Raw genomic sequence first — 15,045 nt, forward strand, 5'->3', positions numbered from 1 at the left:
GGATACTGCCGAATACTTCTGGAGGCCAATCAGAGCGCATTGGGGGGCCACACTAGTGCCGCAGCACAGCAGCGGCAGCGCAATACTCTTTATTCCTCTTGGGGAGGTGGAGTACAAGCAGTGCTGTAGCCGCGTAGATACAGCACTGTACGTGCCTTGCCAGTGTGGACGGGGAGTGAGTTACAGAGCTGGGGGCGGCTTTATCGTGCTGTAACTCTCAAGTGTAGCCAAGGCCTCAGTGTCCAGGTGTGGTGTTTCAGGGATTTTCTCAGATTAGTGGCCCCTTTTATCATTCTGTTACCACAACAGTCTGCCATTGACTGTGGCCTTGGCCACAGCCAGGATAGTCTCCGTTCATTCTCCTTTCAGGGTTAACACAAAAGTCTAAAAAAATAAGAAAACCAAAAGTCTAATATTCTTTTAAACCCAGTCTTCAACCCCCATATGGGGCTCACAGTTCTCAGCCTCTTCCACTTCTGGTGCTCACACCTTCCCTATTGATCTCGGGGAGGGCAGACCTTTGATCCCTCCGCCACTTCGCTGAGCTGCTCTGACCTTCACCCTACATGTCAATGTCTTCACTAGGTGTCTTGACTCTGCCATGCCACATAGTTTCTCCTTAACCAGCTATGAAGGTACTTTCTCAAAGACCACTGCCAACCCTTTTCTGCAGCATTTCGGCTGTATTGTGAGCAGTCCTTTGGTCTCTGGCCTTTAGAGCAGTTGCTATCTCTCTCCTCTAGACAGGAGTTTCCCTTCAGTCTTCTCTCTGGGGCTGGCAGTTGTGTTCCATGCAGTCTCCAGCAATATCTCCCTCCTCCAAGCAGGAGTTCCCCCTCAGCCTCATTCCTGGAGCTGGGGTCTGTGTCTCTTGCCTTGCAATAGTCAGTTTGGGTATGTCTACACTGCAATAAAACATTCGGGGCTGGTCCACATCAGCTGATTCGGGCTCATGGGGCTTGGACTGCAGGGCTATAAAATTGCAGTGTAGACATTTGGGATTGGGCTGAAGGCCAGCCTCTGGGACCCCGGGAGGAGAGAGAGTCCCAGAGCCTGGGGCCCAGCTGAAGCCCGAACATCTACACTGCTGACATGGAGCAGCTGTGGATGTTTTATTGCAGGGTAAACATACCCTTGCAAGGCTTTCACCATCTCCCTTCAGATGAGCACTTTCCAATCTGGAGGGTTCAGCAGGCCAGCCTTCTCCTGCCTGTGTCTGCTTGCTGTGAAGGAAGCGATGCTGGTCCCCTTCTCCCAACTCCTTCCCAGTTGATTGGGTGAGAGATGAGTCTTGCCTGCCCTCTCAGCAAGACTTCAGTCCCTTATAAGGTACAGTGTCAGGATTCCTTCCCCAAGCACCATTCATTCCCAGGACTATTAGGTCTCTCTCTATATCTATTGGACCCTTCCAAACGCTTAAAGGAGTCATTCCAGGTGGCACGGTGGGGCTATAGCCCTCCATGGCAGACTACCCCATCACACCTTTCTTCTGTTCATAGCAGAAATAGAGAGTTTAGAGTCTGGGACTTCCTAGACCGTGGTATTACTGACACAATGGACCAGATTCAGGCCTGGTGTAAGCAGGTGTGACTCCATTAAAACCAGGCCTGAGTCTCACCGAGTATCCCTTTCCGGACAATAGACTATGGCAAGACACTATATGGACCAACAGGTTGAGCATATTTATAGAACAATATATTTAAAATTGGTCAAATTATGCAAAGGGAAATACTTGTAAAAATTACAGTAACTAAAATGAGAGAAAATACAATTAACATTTTGATTTGTCTAGGAGAGCATTTATACTGTAGAAGGCATATGTGTAATAATTTACAGAAATAGTCTGAATCACATCATCTTTGCCACTGAACATATTCAGATGCCTCTGTCTGCATACTCTCCCTCTCCCTGGCTCAAAGCAAGATTGAAAATCCTGATTTGACATCAAAGACAAGGCTCTTCTGTAAATTAGTAATTTTGATTGGACTATCTTTGGTTGCCAAGGGAACCCTTTTTCTCAATGTTTACCTAATATAAAGAATAACACAATGGGGATATTTTCCAATTGTCCTGGAGACCTTCCTAAAGAGTGTGCACAGAATGCCCTGAGCATTCACACAAATGGTCCTGCTGGATGAAAAGTTTATAGTTTTCAATACCTTACCAGAACATTCAAATGAATGCTGAACCCCAGGAAACAGCACAGGATTTCTAAAGGCACAATGTTTCTTTCAGGTGAGACACTCATTTCAAAGAGAAGGGCTTTGTGGGGGTCAGCCTACCTGACTTAGGCTGCTGCAATGGAGAATATTGCAAAGAACCCTTTATCTGCTTCTGGACTGAGTTTCAAATACTGTTTCATGATATATAATAAATGCATTTCACATTACTGATTTTTTTATGCTGAAACCTTCTTATGAATCATCATAATATTCTGGAGCAACATTTTTTAAATTAGTTGCTTAAGTTAAAGTAACCATTGCTTTTTTGACAGACATTATGGTATTTAAAACAAAACTGTCAGCTATATTTGCTACCTGGCACACTTCCCGCACCACTCCAATATTTTAAATTAAAATAAAAAGTTGTAAGTCATGAGAACAGGCCACAACATATCACATTTCTTGTGCATCCAACGCTCACTTTTTTACATGGGTGTATGAGGAAAGCAAGATTGGACCAAGACTAATTAGCTTTTATTTTGTTTAAATTAGTGATGCAATGGGCAGCCTGGTACCTAATGGATGTGTTCTACACTGCTGCTTGGGGAACTTAGATTTCACTGCCATTCCTGATCTTACATTTTCAGGATGGCAGGGCCTGGGAGCACTGCAGAAGTAGTACGCTCACCCCCTGAACCAAGGGAGTATTTCAGGTTATTTCACATCAACTCCACATGTTTGGGGGCTTTTAAAATGAGGATGATAATTATTACTATTTTATTACATTAGTGCCCAGGGCCCCAGATGAGTTCAGGGCCCCAATTAGGCTATGTGGTGACCATGCTCATAGTAAGAAAGTCCCTGCCTTATAGAGTTAAAAAACAATCTATATGACAAGACAAAAGAAGGTGCTATTATCTCCATTTTACAGATGCGGAACTGAGACACAGAGATTAAGTGACTTATAGATTCATAGATTCTAGGACTGGAAGGGACCTCGAGAGGTCATCGAGTCCAGTCCCCTGCCCACATGGCAGGACCAAATACTGTCTAGACCATCCCTGATAGACATTTATCTAACCTACTCTTAAATATCTCCAGAGATGGAGATTCCACAACCTCCCTAGGCAATTTATTCCAGTGTTTAACCACCCTGACAGTTAGGAACTTTTTCCTAATGTCCAACCTAGACTCCCTTGCTGTAGTTTAAGCCCATTGCTTCTTGTTCTATCCTTAGAGGCTAAGGTGAACAAGTTTTCTCCCTCCTCCTTATGACACCCTTTTAGATACCTGAAAACTGCTATCATGTCCCCTCTCAGTCTTCTCTTTTCCAGACTAAACAAACCCAATTCTTTCAGCCTTCCTTCATAGGTCATGTTCAAGACTTTAATCATTCTTGTTGCTCTTCTCTGGACCCTTTCCAATTTCTCCACATCTTTCTTGAAATGCGGTGCCCAGAACTGGACACAATACTCCAGCTGAGGCCTAACCAGAGCAGAGTAGAGCGGAAGAATGACTTCTCGTGTCTTGCTCACAACACACCTGTTAATACATCCCAGAATCATGTTTGCTTTTTTTGCAACAGCATCACACTGTTGACTCATATTTAGCTTGTGGTCCACTATAACCCTTAGATCCCTTTCTGCTGTACTCCTTCCTAGACAGTCTCTTCCCATTCTGTATGTGTGAAACTGATTTTTTTTTCCTAAGTGGGCACTTTGCATTTGTCTTTGTTAAACTTCATCCTGTTTAACTCAGACCATTTCTCCAATTTGTCCAGATCATTTTGAATTATGACCCTGTCCTCCAAAGCAGTTGCAATCCCTCCCAGTTTGGTATCATCTGCAAACTTAATAAGCGTACTTTCTATGCCAATATCTAAGTCGTTAATGAAGATATTGAACAGAGCCGGTCCCAAAACAGACCCCTGCGGAACCCCACTCATTATGCCTTTCCAGCAGGATTGGGAACCATTAATAACAACTCTCCGAGTACGGTTATCCAGCCAGTTATGCACCCACCTTATAGTGGGTGAGGTCACACAGGAAATCAATAGCAGAGCTAGGAACTGAACCCAGATCACCTGAGTCCAAACCCTGAGCCTTAAGCACAAAACAAATCTTTCTTTCAAGGGGATCCAGCCCAGTATTTCCTAGCCCGAAGGAAATGTATATGAATATTAGTATGGGCCACATCTACCAAGGCCCTTCTTAACCACATCCATAATATTTGCACATGCAACTGTTTGCAAACTAACACATTATTTGTTTGTACAGCATGTGCTCTTGTGTTGACAATAAATGTGTTGACCAGTTTCAAATGATTTAAATCAAGGAGCTACATATAGTTGCTTGCTCACTTAGATAATGTGAGAATCTGAGCAATGTAGTATACACGTTCTGGCAGAGTAGGGCTGTAGATGATTAAGACTCAGAGAAATAAGTCTGCTGCTTTGATATTTTTAGAGAGTGCCATTTAACCACGATACAGTACTCTATTTTTGAAACCTTTTTTTCTGACAAACCCTGCAAAGAATAACTCTGAGTTGTGAGTTTAGAAGCGCTCTTAAACAGTAATGCAGGTGACATATTTTAACAACATTCTACTGGAGCCCTTTGAAAGACTTAATTCTGTTCCTTCCAATCTATTCTAGTGATTAAGCAAGAGACTGGGAGATCTGCATTCTATTCTCTTCTCTGCCAGTGATTCTGGAAATTTTCTAACCGCTTTTTGGTCATCTGAGTTGTCTGAAAATCTCGTCACATGTTACGGTACAGGAGGCGTCCGGATTCTTAAACCTCAGCTGGGTAGCCAGCCATTGGACTTTTCAGAACCCCTCTCCCCAATGCATCCATGCCATTCTCTGAACACTATTTTGTGTCTGGGCAAAGTGCTCCAGGTGAGAGTATTCAGACAACTTCCTTGTGCTCAGCCATAAGCTTTGAAAATTGTCTCGCTAGGCAGCTTCCACTTGTATTTACAGGTGGACAGTCAAATGGTTGTTTGTACCCACAGAAGTTTTTTAAAATGTAGGTGTAACCCTGTGCTTTTGGTTCCCCCATCATTGTCTTGAAATGCCTTGATAGACTTGGATAAATGCACAAGATGGGTGCAGAGTATTATCAATAAATATTAATCATGATGCAAGTAAAATTGACATTGTAGGTGTTTGTGTCAATTTCAAGTTAACTCCAGTTAATCACCTTTGAAGGTATTTCTCCATAGGACATTCGGATGACTGTGTCAGTTGGAGACATGTTACTGGCAAGGAATGTCCCCAGAATAACAAGCAGGATTCATCTACTTTGTAGTCAAATGGTGGTTTGGAATTAAGCTTTTAATTTTAACAGTTTCTTTTGGGGACTTTAAGCTTACAGAAAATATTTTATAGGACTTCAAGGGACCTCAATAGATCATCCAGTCCAGTCCCCTGCACTGAGGCAGAACTAAATATTACCTAAATATTGTTTAATCTGTTCTTAAAAACCTCCAATGATGGAGATTCCACAACCTCCCCAGAAAATTTGTTCCAGTGTTTAACTATCCTTACAGTTGGGAAATTTTTCCTTATGTCTAACCTAAATCTCCCTTGCTGCAATTTAAGCCCATTACTTCTTGCCCAGTCCTCAGTGAATGAGACCAATTTATCACCCTACTCTTTATAACAACCTTTTATGTACTTGAAGAGTGTTATCATGTCTCCCCTCCCCCCGTCTTCTCTTCTCTAGACTAAACAACCCCTTTTTTTTCCAATTTTCCCCCATAGATCATGTTTTCTAGACTTTAATCATTTTTGTTGATCTCCTCCGAACTTTCTCCAATTTGTCTACATCTTTCCCAAAGTGTGGTACCCAGAACTGGACACAATACTCTAGCTGAGGCCTTATCAGTGCTGAGTAGAGTGGAAGAATTATTTTTCATGTCTTGTTTACAATACATCCCATAATAATGTTCACTTTTTTCTTTGCAACAGTAATATGTTGTTGACTCATATTTAGTTTGTGATCTACTATAACCCCAGATCCTCTTTCTGCATTATTCCTTCCTCAGCAGTCATTTCCCATATGGTACAGTAACTCCTCACTTAAAGTCATCCCAGTTAACGTTGTTTTGTTGTTACGTTGCTGATCAATTAGAGAACATGCTTGTTTAAAGTTGCGCAATGCTCCCTTATAACGTTGTTTGGCAGCCGCCTGCTTTGTCCACTGCTTGCAAAAAGAGCAGCGCATTGCAGCTGACTGGTGGGGGCTTGGAACCAGGGTGGACCAGCAGACCACCTATCAGCTCCTCACTCCCCTAAGTTCCCTGTGCGGCAGCTGCCCAGCAGGCTAGCAATTGCCTGCAGTTCAGCTGTCCCTCCCCCCCCCACTGCCATGTGCTGTTCCTGCCCCCTGCCTTGGAGCTGCTCCCGGAAGCCTCCCGCTTGCTGTGCAGGAAGGGGGGGGGAGGACTAATGTCAGAGGGTCCCTCTCCCTCCTGCTCCTGCCCCCCGCTTACCCCATCTCCATAGAACAGAGAGGGGCAGGGGGACAGGACGGGGCTCAGGATGGAGGGAGCTTGTTAGCAGCAGCTGCTGTCTCAACTTGCTGATCTACTTAAAAAGGCAATGTACTTAGAGTGGAGTCAGCATACTTAAAGGGGCAATGCACATCTCTCGCTCTCTCACACACAGGGTGTGTGTCTCTGTCTGCCATGCTGTCTCCCCTCCCTCCAATTGTGCTGCCTTGCAGAGTGTGAGGCTACATTAACAACGTGTTAACCCTTGAGGGCTCAGACGAGTGCTAGTTCATCATTCAGCACTAAGGCATTTCCTGGGAAATATTCCACCCTCTGACTCCACCACCTCAACCAAGCTTCACAATCATCATTGCTGTGTACAGTATTCAATTGTTTGTTTAAAACTTATACTGTATATATATAGTCTTTTGTCTGGTGAAAAAAAAATTCCCTAGAACCTAAACCCCCCTATTTACATTAATTCCTATGGGAAAATTGGATTCGCTTAACATCGTTTCGCTTAAAGTTGCATTTTTCAGGAACATAACTACAATGTTAAGCAAGGAGTCAGTGTATTTGTGCAATTGATTATTCCTTCCTAAGTGCAGTACTTTGCATTTGCCATTATTTCTGCTGATATATTTACAGCTTTTAAACTGAAGCAGAAGATTTTTATTAGACTTATAATAACTGTACCCAATAGTTTTCCCCTCAAGGTTTGTTTAAAAGTTTAGAAGCAAATTAGTGTAAGCTAAGTTTGCTCCAGTTAACTTTCAGTACTGAGAGAAGTAAGCTGAACTGCCAAATTCACATAGACTTTACACCATATTAAACCGACATCAATCCTGGTAGCAGGTCCTTGAGGCGGAAAGTGTGACAGATGAGAAAGTTGTGGAGGAACAAAATTGTCAAAACATCTCTTTTTCCTGGGGTGGGGTGGCCAGGGGCCAGTGCCATCCAAATAATGGGTGGCTACCACTAGGAAGATGCTCATTACAAGAACATCTTGGAAGTGCTGAGTTAAGTTCTGATCAAGTGACTACCAAAGTGAAAGGAAAGACTCCCACTGATTTCAGTGGTCATTGTGTCAGGCCCTTAGAGCACTCCTCAGCAGCCTCTACTTGTCGGACCCCCAGCTACAAATTAAATCTGCCCAGACAGAAAGAAAACCTCAAGAAAGAGCAGCAGTAATGGAGGCACCACTACTTGCTCTCCCTCTTGATGACTGCCCCTGGGATGAAGGGGCCTAACTGTTGCAAGGAGACAGTGTACATATCCATGTGCTACCATTCGTAAGACTGGCCCTTCAGGTTTAATGTCTGTGGGCCAAATGTCTTTTAACTGTGCACACCAGAAAAAGTGCAGGAAAACTTAATGCTGTTGCTGCAGTTCACAGCACAAGACCTCAATCCTGTCTCCACTACTTAGAAGCACTCCGTACTTTTCAGGATCGTGCGCTATATGAATACTGTATGGCTATATAACAACTGCATTTCATATATTTTACACACACACACACACACACACACACACACACACACCCCTCTCTGCATTTACCTCTGTAGGATTTGATCCCCCCTCCCCCAGTGAAATAAAAGGGAGTTTTGACTTCAATAAGAGCAGGAGCAGGCCCTATGTCCTCTAGTCTAAGAAGCTAGCTGCCAAGTGGTAGATTCTATTGCTGTGCATATCATTAAACAGCATTTAGGCTACATCTACACTGTGAGCTGGGATGTGATTCCCAGCTTGTGTACATATACTTGTGTTAGATCTCACTGAGCTAGCTCAAGAATAAATAGTAGCATAGCCACAATAGCATGGGCAGTGGCACTGGCAGCATGGCGAGTACGTACCCATCAGTTTCAAGGCAGGTTGTACTCAGCATGGCTAAGCTATGCTGTTGTTGTCGCTGCTTATTCTGCTGTGGTTAAACTACTATTTATACCAGCACAAGCTCAATGAGAGCTAGTGCAAGTATGTGTAGGTGAGCTGGGATCATAGATGTACTCTTAGTGCATGCTACACTGCCTGTCTGTTGGATCTCTATTTATAAAAGTTCACATGCTGTTTTTCTTAATTTCAAAACTATTTATATTTTCATTCTAAAATGTACATTATAATTATAATGAGATATGTATCCCACTGGGGAAGTGCATCAAAAGATGTATCACAAATTAGTTTATTAATTTGCATTAAATTAGCATATTTCAAAATTTCCAATATATTAAATAAACAGACGAACCAGAAAGACCATCTCCCTAATTTAGTTTTGTACAACTCCGTCCACTCCCATTTTTATGTATAGCCTGGCAAAAAAGTAGCAAAACTGGAAACAAATTACCCTTTTAAAACAGATTATAAAGATCTTTATATAAAAGGGGAGAAAGACTAATATTTTTCATCTCAAATACAGTTTAAGTTTCACTATGATACTATTGGAAGTAGACAATACAAACCCTGAAATTGTAGTGTATTACAAGTGCTACCGTAACTTTAATTAGAAGACACATAATATGATACATAAATTAGGAAAACTTGGCAACTCATCAGAAAGGACTGAAGCCAGTACTTAAACAAAACAGTATCATAAAAATTGTAATTCTAAATGCCTGAGTCTAGAAATACAATGGAGAATGAATTTAGAGATAATAGCTGGCAGTGATTAATGTTAACACTTTTTATGGATAGATTAAATTATAGTCATTTCAAATAATTTTTCCAACATTTTCAACTGACTTGAAAGAAAAAAAGAAAGGATTGTGTGGTCATTTCCTTTCATCCAAAATGTAAGAAATTTTTAAATGAATATCTTACATGATAAAAAATATTAATGGCTCTCAGGCTAACCTTTGGGGAACTTGAATGAGGCATCAAAGTAGAAGAGGCATGTGGTGGATTGAAATATGTTGCTAAGTTTTTTTACTCAAACTTGATCCATATGACACAGGAGAGAAAGAGAGTGCTTGTAACAAGCAGCTATTAATCCTGCTTGGGAGCGTTAAGTGGGTTCTGCTGACTCACTGAGCTAGGTAGCTCATTACCCTACCAAGATATAATAAAGAATGTGGCAGTAGTTCTTTAGTGAGAGGGGATCTAGAATAACAATGGAGTGAGCAGTCAAGTAGGAGGCACCTTTGTCTCAGCCAAGCCCAGGGAGAAGGATTGAGTTAAATTTTGTGTGACCTTATTTTTAATTTCTGTGCTAATCAAACCAACCCCTATGTAGGAGTGAGCTTGGACTCTACATGGTGTCTGAACTGTATTTGAGAGCAGGTTGGGAATGGTGCCTCTGAACAGTAGTCACCGGAGTCAGTAAATAGCCCTGCCATGCAGCAGACACATGATAGCCTTTGTTACCTTCCCCCATGTTGTGTAATTGAGAACAGGAAATGAATATCAGTTTCTTAACTACACTCTTCTTTGTTTCCCCTTTATTGAAGCACCTGGTCACAGTGCTAACCCTGCGAAGAAAGGCTTTTTAGCTGAAAGTGACTGCTGCTGCTACTGCACTCTAAACTAAATAAAACTCCAGGAGACTACCTACCTCTCCCCGCCCCTTTCAGATAAAGTCTTTGTGTTCCAAAAATGTGGATTCTGCTGGAAAACTAATAGAGAATATTAAAAATAAAAACAGAGTGGGAATAAGTGGCTCAAGGAATTGGTGATGGACACGTAACAGGGCTGTAAGTGCAAGGCCAGGTCTGACTAGCAACCCCTGTTATAGGGCCTTGTCTTCTTGATAAGGTCACCGTTCTAGTACTTGTAGTCACTAGGAAGAATGTCCAAGCATGCGACTAGGCAGAGAGCAATATCTGCTAGGAGAAGAAGCTAGAAATAAAAAAAGATGGCTGTTGCTCAGTCTGAAGGTAGACCTAGGGAAAAGCAGGGAGCCTCCATGTGGAGACCTGACAGGAAACAGATGTGTTGTTAGGTCTCTCCTGGCAAGGACCTGGGAAAGTAGCCTGTGTCTGGCTATGGTCAGAAACTGGTAAGTGTGCCAAGGACTGCCTGGAACTATTGCAGACCCCTGAAGCCAAAAGGAGTGACATGACTATTCCCAGTCCTTAGTGGGATGACTGTGGAGGATCGTTGGGCAGCTGAAGCCTAAAAAAGAGTGTTGTGAACCTGAAACAGGAAATGAAAGGACTACTTCTGCACTCTGGAGAACTATGGTGATGCCTGACATAAGACTGGAAGGTCTATATGTAGGCCCTAGTTTGAGGGCTGTGGAAGCCTGAGGACAACTGATTCTATAAAACAGGCCTCTGAAGAGGAGATTATATTTTGGGGCTCTAGTCATGTGCTATGTGATTATGCCAGAGGGACAGGAAGCAAGGGGAGAGAGATTAAGAGTACTCTGTAAAAGAAACAGTCTCAGCTCTTGGCCACTAGTTCATATCTACTTTCAGCTGATGTAGATAATGTTGTTACCGTGTAAAGCAGGGCTAGTCAATTATGTTTTGTCAAGTCCAAATTTCTTGGTCAAGGTATAGTCAAGGTCCAGACTCCAGAGAAACATATTTCACACCATAATAATAAATAAATAATAATAATAATAATTAATAATAAGTAAATAAAATATTTTGTGGTCCATTCAAAAGTGTCTGTGGTCCAGATTTGGCCCTCGGTCTGCCTATTTACTACCCTGGTGTAAAGGCTTGTGGTTATCTGGGTGAGTTTTGAAAAGAGAAGACAGAATTAACATTACCTGTTTTAGAAAAATGAGAACAAAACTATCACTACCTCTAAGAGACGAGAGTGAGTAGAATGATGTGAAACTAAAGCAGCAAGCTATGGTTGAAGAATTTGGATGAGGGGAATAGCTGCTCAGCAGTGAAACAAAACAGAGGTGCTTGGGTAAGAGAGCAAACAGGAAATCATGTAGTCATCTTCATAGCCTGTTTGGATTTAGAGCTGATAAATTCTGGCAGAAGGGCAGAGGGAAAACTCCAAACACTCAATTTTACCACTGTCTTTCTCAGCAGTGATGCAAGTGGTTCCCAGGTTACCTTAACCTGTTAAGAAAAGTTCTAATTCTGCATTTAAACCAGAAAATTCAGTTGGTAGCCTCTTATAGAAATATTAACACAGTGAAGAGTTCCAGGAGTGAGCATGACACAAGGTTGAGATACATGACTAGAGCAAGACCAGATTAGCAGGTACAAGGAGCCTGTGAGATAATCTTTAGGTTGGTAAAAAGTTATTTACTGCCACATCTTGTCAAGTGACTACTGAATCTGCGTGTCTACATTTCTGAACACTCCACTGAAACAACAAAAATCTCCACTTTAGTAACCTGCTGGAAGAACTTTGTAGGCCAGAGCTCATGCAAAGCAGGGAACAAGCCATGCTGATAGCCTTGGAAAGCTGCCAGTCGCTAAGCAAATGCCTACTCACCCAACAGCTCATTTTTGGCCTGACTAGATGTGACTAATGTTTGAGTATAAAGTGGAGGCAAACATCTTTGGACACTTAACTGAGACACCACAAAGACCCCGTGGTAGCAATGATTGGAGGAGAAGCCAGAACAAAGCAGGAGGCCATCTCAGAGCTGCTTTGAGAGAGACTATAAATACTGCTGTGAACAGCTACTTGGAGACATGAGACACAGAGGTTTGGTCTGAGAAGGCAGGGAAGCAGTGTAGATGGCATAGTTAGGACTCTTTGTGCACCTTACACGCAAATCTCAGACTTCACTTGCCAGCTGACGCTTATTTCCATCTAAACAATTCCATCAAAAGTCTTTGCAAGGCAAAATAGCTGTTTAATTTTGAAGCCACCACTGTAATATGGTTTTGAAGTTACTTTAACAAGGTTTGCAACTGACTGACACAGAAAAGGGTGAAAGAACTGAATGTCATTTTCTCTTTATACTTCTGCAAAAGAACCCTTCTTTAAATCAAGGGCCAGATTGTGCCCTTGTGCTCTCCTGAGTGCAGAGACTGCTGCCCGCTTGTTTCCTGCCCTCAAAGTAGGTTTACCCATTAGTGTCAAAATCAGTCCCTAATGTTGTCACATGGCCCAAATGCTATAGCCAATATTGGGGGCCATGCTGGGTTGTTTCCGTTAGGAAGAAAATTTGATGAGTCACGTATCTCTAGTGGAATCCTGTTTATTTACAAAGACTGTACTCAAAGTCCTGTTTTTCTGAACAGAGTTGGAACAGACAGCAGGCAGTTTCTTTTCTTACTGTTCCCAAACCTGCCTTTCCAGCCAGTCCTGTGCCCCAAGGAGCTCTGTCCATGCTCCCTCTCAGGGCCATGCTCACGACTGCATCTCTCACTGTCTGCTGGCATTCTGGTTACTTTCTGCCCCTGACACCCATACAGACAGACAAGGCTGCCACCAACCAATGCCCAAGCCCCTGCATTTGCAACTGGTCCTCAAAGAAACCCTTCTTATTCTCCCTGAGTTAGTTCTTGCTCAGGCCCTCCCATGTGGTCCAGTGCCCTGGGCAGTGGCTTCTATTGTTTCAGCTATCTAATTCCATAAGAGAATAATTACTTTTTCCATTTAGCATGAATGAAGTGTGGCTACCACCCCCATCATCTTTAACAAGGCCTATGATTGCCTACAGATCAAAGTAATGTCTTCTGGCAGCCATTAACATCTTTCCGAATAATACTATTTTCAGACTAACAAACTCCTTGCTCATTATTTAGGTAAGAAAATGATTGAGGGTTTGATTACTTGGGAGTAACTAGGGAGTTTCCTGTTAATAGTTAGGAACATTATTAATGTTGTCACTAGTTAATAATTGCAATTGCCTTTTCTGAAGTAATCTGATTGGTTAATCAAATCCAGTGACAGACAGACAATTTACTGATTGCAAATGCTTAATGTCCTGGGTCTAGGTTAATTGATTCTTGTGTAGTAAATGTACTGATCTTGTGCAAAACCAAAGGGATTAATACTTTCCATTCATTTACAGCAAAGGTAAATGGCAGTTATGTTCAAAAATGAATACTGCAATTGATGATAAACAGGAACTGCTGTTCCTGTTTACCATGTTGTATAACAATATCGTAAACTTTGTCCTACAGAAATGGTCACTCAGTATTTTAAAATTAATAGATTCATAGATTTTAAGGCCAGAAGGAGCCATTATGATTATCTAGTCTGACCTCCTGTATAACACAGGCAATAGACCCTCACACAGTAATTCCATTATCAAACCAATAACTTCTGTTTGGTTATAGCATGTGCACACTTATTTTGAAAGAGATCCAGTCTGCACTTTAATAACTCCCACTTTCACTGCCACCAGCACTTTGATCCTGGGACTTCCGGTACCATAAGCAAGAGCCCTACCCCCATGTGTAGGCCAACAGGTAAACTAGAGTATGTGAATGAATCCTTTCTGCAGATTTATTATGTTAACCTAGTTTGGCAACCATCTGCTATTCAAAATAAGTGTGCACATGCTTAGCTGCCCTGGGGGCTAGCAGTGATGCAAGCTTCATAAATCTCCATGTAACTGGCCTCTAACTCTGGTAAGACTGATAATTATATAACTGTATGAAATTCAGCTCCTAGTAGATTAATACCTACATTGTACTTGACAAGGTTGCAATTTAAAGTAAGGGGGGTGAGGAGAGCATCTGGGAACAAAGCTCTCCCTTCTGCTCAAAGCGGAGGGAGTGCTCTCTTCTCCTCTCCCTTTCTCTGGCTCGGGCTCCCATTTCCTCATTGAATGAGAACTCATGGGGAAAAGGACTCTTAGGTGAAAGCACAGGAAGAAGTTGTTCTCAGTCTAGATACTTTCCTTGGACTCTCATCTTCGCCATTCGTTTTTGGAGAAGCAGAAACATTTGACTGGAGAAGAGGATATTTGTTCCTTGTTTGCTCTGCTATGTAACCATTTTGCCATGTATTACTGGTAATAACAAAAGCTGGGTTCAAATAGCTAGGGATCCCTCTTAAAACTAACAGACACTCACACAGAATCTATGGGATCAATAATACCTTCCTTGGCATCCTTACTAGGCAATGCTGCCCCAGTGGCAAATATAGAATCTGCTTATGAAGCAATGTAAGCTTTGTAAGGGAGGGGGAAGGGAATACAGCAACAATATATTTATATAAAAGGATAAATGAAACCCCTGCCCCAGTAACTTTGGCAGTAGTCTGTTCACTCACTTCCCCAACCACCAGTTCAATGTCCATCCAGCACATCATTTCCCCCCCATCTCCCAGTAAGCCCCACTCACCTTTGGTGTCAGCAGGTATGTAGTACCAGAGATGTACAGCAGCAAGCTACTCTCCGGGCCCTTGAAAAGTGCTGTCTGGTCCTGTTCTGAAATTCCATCACTAACTCAGCTATCGAGATTTCAGTTGTATGTAGGAGGAGCCTCACCCAGGTTCACTGATTTCTATGTCTGTCCTC

The sequence above is a fragment of the Malaclemys terrapin genome, chromosome 9, assembly GCF_027887155.1.
Source record: "Malaclemys terrapin pileata isolate rMalTer1 chromosome 9, rMalTer1.hap1, whole genome shotgun sequence".
NCBI lineage: Eukaryota > Metazoa > Chordata > Testudines > Emydidae > Malaclemys > Malaclemys terrapin.